Below are 6,428 nucleotides of genomic sequence, written 5' to 3'. Positions count from 1 at the left end.
GGGAATGCAGAAAGCCAATCACCGATGGCAACAGAAATACCTAACCACTCACTCTGTTTTCTCTTCAACCTGGTGCACGGTGTTCCGTGAAATGTTAATCACGCACCCCTCCCCCCCCGCGCGGCCGTCTTGTGGTCAAGGTGGTGCCCGGCCTTTCCGCCCTCTGCTCAGAACAACAGCAAGGACAAAATATGCAGCCAGTATTTTGTGTGTATTTTATAAATTATATTATATATTACATATACATTGAAAAGTATGGCTATGCTAAAAAAAAAAAAAAAAAGAGCTAATGATGGACCAGAAACAGAACCACAAAGCAAAGTGTGTCATGAGCCAGAGGCCTACAGAGCTTTAACACTAAATCAGGCAGGGGGGTGAAGATTTGACCCCTGCGGGGCAGCCTGGACAGGCAGATCCTGTGTACAGCTGGGAACCACAGCTTTGCTTCCTACGTACGACCACCGGTTGGGTCATGCTTTCTACCGTGTAAAGGAGCCAGAAGAATCTCCAGTTGCTGTTCCCTGACGTGGCAGCACTTGGACCATGCTGCCCACCGGTCCCCTGGCTAACCCTGGGGTAGCACCGGTATCACTGTGGGACAGGGCTCGGAATTACCAGGTTATAACCTGGGGTCCCAGGGAGCTTCTGTGTGTCCACAAACAGGTTGACAAAGTCAGAAAAGTACAGAGAGCAGGGGAAAACCCCACTCAAGATGAACCCAAAAACTGACATGTCAAAGCTCGGGGCACCTGGGTGGCTCAGTCAGCCGGGCGTCCGACGTCGGCTCAGGTCATGATCTCACGCACGGTTCATGAGTTCGAGCCCCGCGTCGGGCTCTGTGCTGACAGCTCAGGGCCTGGAGCCCGTTTCAGATTCTGTGTCTCCCCCTCACTCTGCCCCTCCCCCACTCACACTCTGTCTCTCTCTCAAAGATAAATAAACATTAAAAAAATTTTTTTTAATGTCAAAGCTCATGCGGACGAAGTAGTGGGCAGAAACGCAGCCAGCGAACTCAGCCATCGGATGTATCGGTTTCTGATTGCTGCTGTAACAAATTGCCCCGAAGGTAATGGCTTAAAACAACAGCAGTTTCGGGAGCCTGGATGGCTCGGTCGATTAGGCGTCTGACTCGATTTTGGCTTAAGTCATGATTTCACTGTTCATGAGATCAAGTCCCGAGTCAGCCTCTGCGGCCAATAGCGTGGAACCTGTTTGGAATCCTCTCTCCCTCTCTCTGCCCCTCCCCCACCTGTGCTCACTCTCTCTCTCTCTCTCTCTCTCTCTCTCTCTCTCTCTTTCTCTCTCTCTCAAAAATAAATAAAAATAAACTTAAAAAAACCCCGCCAATTTATTGTTCCAGTTTTGTAGTTCAGAAATCTGAACTGGCTCTCAGTGGGCTAAAATCTAGGTGCTATTAGGGCTGATTGCTTTCTGGGGGGGATTCCACTACCTCGTCCCTGCCATCTTCTAGAAGCTGCCTGCATTCCTTGGATTCCTTGGCTCATGGCTCCTCTCCATCTTTAAAGTCAGCAACAGAGCGTTGAGTCTTTCTCACGCTGCAACACTCTGCACTCTTCTTCTCTCTCTCTCTTCCACATTTAAGGACCCTTGTTATTACACCAGGCCCACCTGGATAATCCAGGATAATCTGTCTTAAAGGCAGCCGATTAACGACCTTAACTCTCGGGGCACCTGGGTGGCTCAGTCAATTAAGTGTCCAGCTTCATCCCACGTCATGATCTCACGGTTCATGTGTTCGAGCCCCGCATCAGGCTCTCCGCTGTCCACACAGATCCTCTCTCCCCTCCTCTCTCTGCCCCTTCCCCACTCACGTGCTTTCTCTCTCTCTCAAGAATGATAAATTTTAAAAAATCATTTTTCAAGAACAACCTTAATTCTCCACGTAATGTAACATGTTCACAGGTTCCAAGCAGTTAGGACATAAACATCTTTGCAGGAGGACATTATTCTGCCTACCACATCAGGACTTATTTACTCCCGGTGAGACGGAAGTCATAGAACAATCTGAAAAGGCTTTAAGAAAACTAGTATAAAATCCCCAAAAAGATAAAAGGAGGAATAACACCAGTTTGTTAAAAATAGGGACCGGTGAAGGAATTTATGCCTGGTCACCAGTAGCAGAAAGTGAATCTACGGGTATTGGAGTAGATTTGGTAAACTAGCTCAACTCTGTTCTAACCTCCTGTTAGCATGCTTTCCCGGATTGAGAAGTCCAGAAAATTAAAACAAAACAAAATGTACGTTTCCCAGGCTCCCGTGCATTTAAAGGAGCCATTTAGGTTTGGCCTATCAGAGGCAAGCTCCTGAGACCTGTATGTGGAGCCCGGTTCAGGGGAGGGAGAAGCAGTGTGGGACATCCATTTTCCTCTTGCCGATTTCAGCGTGGCCCTAAAGACCTTGGGCCGCGCTCTCTCAGCAGACTGCAGCCTAGGCGGCAATCTCCTGGACCCGACAACTGCAGTGGTGGCCTCCTGACACCTGGAAGGCAGCTAAAGTCAGAGATCTGCCATGACCCTGGGGGTGACGGTTGCTACGGCAGCTTCCCGATTCGGTGCCCTTGGACGCCGGGTTCTGCAAAGTTGTCCTGGGAGTGGTTCCCGGAGGTCAGTGGAGAGCCTGTTGTTCTAAACCTTCTAATGCACGTTTAGGTTCCCAATTCCCTGTAAAGCACCCTTTCTGCCTAAAATAGTGAAAAGGCCTCCTACCATTTACAACAGAGCCCTACTGATACACGCACAACATACGATTCCCCCAAACTGGGGACAGAATGCTGTTGAGTGTGCTTTCTTCACAGGACTTAGTGGTACTGGGTTCTCTTTCTCCTCTGTCACGGCAGATTAGCTACTATATACAGGTAAGCACGTCGTGCAGTAACTAAACTTTAAATTGCAAACAAGTGACTTTACAAAGTTAAAAGTATGTCACTCAACCGCTGGAAGGAGACAAAATGACCTTCTAGGGAGCATGATCATTCCATTTTTCATTTTAATTAAACAAACACTTTGGAATTGGGAAAAATGAAAATAGACCTTAGGTAACGGATGGGACCACAGCTGCATTTGGCTGACAGTATTGACAAATTATCTCCTTCTAATCCCTGGACGGCTTGTGTCAGGTTAGCAAGTAAGAATCCATTTTTCTGATGACCTCTTTATTGCAAATGGGGCATCATAAAAGAAAAAGCTCGAGACTCATGCCTTTTCAATTTTCTGTTATCAGAAAATGAGTTACGTGGTCATTCGGGGAAGGCTTAACTGGCCATGTCCCTCTTTCTCTGTAGATGGTCCAGGGCTGTCATGGGAAGCATCATACTCCTTCACCCAGAAGATTCTTCATGAGTGTGAGTGGATCAAGAGCCTAGTTCAGAATGTTGGGTTTTTTTTTTCACCCCTGCTGTTTAGAAAAATGATGGCTTCTTTGATTTGTTGAGTAGAGTCAAAATAGCTGACAGCCATTTGAGAGGACTGACCAGCCATTGCTAACATTGTCATCTTTTTCCTACAAAGAAAATCCTAAATTTCCAAGTCTGAATTTACTTCTGTAGCTCTCTCATATACTTCCTGGGATCATAAATTAAGACTTATACCACATTCTTTATCTTGTTAATTCAAGATCATGACAAGGACCCATCCAAAGCATGCATTCCCATTACCTTTCCTGCTTAGCAGTGGTTTCTATGAGAAAATTTTACATGCTATTTTAAAATCAGTTCTTTTAAAAATTATGTATGTCACCAGAGAAGGTGGTGAGTCAATGACAATAGTAGTTGAAGCAAAAAACTATTTATTTATTTATTTATTTATTTATTTATTTATTTTTAAATTAAAAACATCTTTTTTAATGTTTTTATTTTTATTTTTGAGAGAGAGAGAGAGACAGAGCATGAGCAGGGGAGGGGAAGAGAGAGAGGGAGACACAGAACCCGTAGCAGGCTCCAGGCTCCGAGCCATCAGCACAGAGCCCGACGCGGGGCTCGAACTCACAGACCGCAAGATCATGACCTGAGCCGAAGTCGGACACTCAACCGACTGAGCTACCGAGGCGCCCCCCCCCCCAAAAAATAGGTTTTTACTTAAGAGAGAAAAGGCTGAAGAAAAAGCATCAATTATTTCATTGAAATCTGACGCCTTATATCACAACCAGGTAGCTCTGTTGTAGACCAGTCATCTTTAAGAAGATGAGGAGCACTCCTGTCACTAGAGGCATTATGATGGCACAAATAGCATCTTGGGAAGGACACTGAAAATACATGTGCCCTTTGTCAGCCATTTTGAGCTCCTATTACCTCCTAAACTGGGAAAATGGGGTTCGCTACCGTATTCGTATTTGAGACTTTGATCTAAAATGCATTCTCTAACTCAAATTTGGCCAAGCGTTCCTAGGACAGAAATACGCAGAAATTCTTATCTAGAAGTACTGCTGAGCCAGGGGATCAGAAGATGAGAAAAGAGTAAGTATGTCTGAGCGTAGGAAATCAAAATATAGTCGGGCACCTACTTGGCCAAGTGCCTTCTACCAGTTCAACACTCGAATCTTCCTGGCTGCTTGCATAGTATTATTAAGGTAGAAGAAATTGTTTGACATGACTGGGTTTTAGGAAAATACGTGAGAGTCATTCAGGCAAAAAAAATCAGTTTGAAATAGATGAAATTTTCCATCTCAGTGGCTTCTACCAGAAGAGAATGTTTCTGGGAGTACAGTATTTTTAATCTTGTTTTGAAATAAATAATGTACAAATCACACAATTGTAAAGGCACTTCAATTTTATTTTCCTTTAGTTCTTGAGGTTTTGGAATTGCTGTGTGCAGTTCCAAGTAAAAACTCTTAGATAAAACTTGCATGCCGAAAACCACCGTCACAAATGTGCAAGTACAACTATAAATCTATACAACACTGAAGCTGTTTGTAGTTTGCAAAATTTGCTAATAAAATGCAGAAGTAGGGTTTCCATTTAACATTCTCTGGCACAGGCACTGCATGTCTATCTTGGGTGAAGGCAAGAGATGGAAAATTCCACGCATAGAGACTCTTCTGTGGTTGTGACAGTTTGCTAATATCTTAATGAGTGAATTATGATAATTATGAAAATCTTAGCTTTACATTATTTGTGAAGAGCGTCTGTGTGTGTGTGTGTGTGTGTGTGTGTGTGTGAGAGAGAGAGAGAGAGAGAGAGAAAGACAGCCTTCCCAGGCAAATACAGCATTCTGATTTAGTAGCATTCAACGAGGAACATTTCATGGGCTAATAATACAAAATGGATCTTAAGCTGCTGCATATTAATCAAACTCATTAAAGTACATTCATTAATTTGTGTGTATAACAGCCAAACTGGGAATGCGGAATTTGCTGATTTTGCACAAAATACATGCATTAATGAACGCTAAAACTTCAACATGAGTAATAGCTTTAACAATATTTTTATAAAGCGAAATTCTAAGTATTGTAAATATCTAATTGTTAATTATTTTCTTTTTAATAGTTCCACTTTCGTTTCCTTTTGTTATTTAGCTTTAAGTGGAAAAATAAATATGGAAGAGGAAAACAATTAAGAAATAAAGGGTAAAAGACTTAAAAAAAGACTTAAAAAGACTTAAAAAAAACCCATACAACATTAATATTAAATTTCCTACCTCTCCTTCAAATCGATTTTAAGAAAAAAGGTTCAGGGGACCTTAGACATGGTCACATTTATGTGTACAAAGAAACATGAATTTGAAGTTAAATTAGGAAAGGGTCTTTAATGTCCTCTATGGGAGTGGAGGCTGGGAGGGCGAGGCAAAGGAAACCAGCGTTGGAGGGTGTATACTTCAATGTCTACCACTAATGGCAAATTGTTACATTTCTTCGTAGGTCAGGGGATTTAAGAGTTGTGCTAACGGTGGAAGACTAGTGTCCCTTTGGCAGCACATGTCTGGAATGATACAGAGATTAGCACGCCCCCTGCGCAAGGATGATAGGCAAACTCGCGAACTGTTTCCTAGTAAAAAAAAATAATAATAAAAAAGGTTATTATGTGATGGACGTTCATTAAGTTGACTGTGGTGGTCATTTCAAAATGTATACATATCATGTTGTACACTTTAAAGATATAAACTTTTAAGGGCGCCTGGGTGGCTCAGTCGGTTAAGCGTCCGACTTCAACTCAGGTCACGATCTCGCGGTCCGTGAGTTCGAGCCCCGCGTCGGGCTCTGGGCTGATGGCTCGGAGCCTGGAGCCTGTTTTAGATTCTGTGTCTCCCTCTCTCTCTGTCCCTCCCCCGTTCATGCTCTGTCTCTGTCTCAAAAAAAAAAATAAACGTTAAAAAAAAATAAAGATATAAACTTTTGTCAATTACCTGTCAGTTTGTCAAAAAAGAAAAAAAAATCAGTAACTCCCTACGTACCATAGGACGTTTTACCCTGGGTGT

The 6,428-nt window shown here is 43.2% G+C and overlaps 1 pseudogene; it reads left to right on the top strand.

Moving 5' to 3' along the window:
* The first annotated feature begins 5,910 nt into the window (after positions 1 to 5,910).
* Positions 5,911 to 6,006, top strand: LOC111557181 (annotated as a pseudogene).
* Positions 6,007 to 6,428: the final 422 nt, after the last annotated feature.

Source organism: Felis catus, chromosome D2, assembly GCF_018350175.1.
Source record: "Felis catus isolate Fca126 chromosome D2, F.catus_Fca126_mat1.0, whole genome shotgun sequence".
Classification (NCBI taxonomy): domain Eukaryota; kingdom Metazoa; phylum Chordata; class Mammalia; order Carnivora; family Felidae; genus Felis; species Felis catus.
Note: the sequence above shows the minus strand (reverse complement) of the source record. Positions and strands in the feature narration are given on the sequence as shown.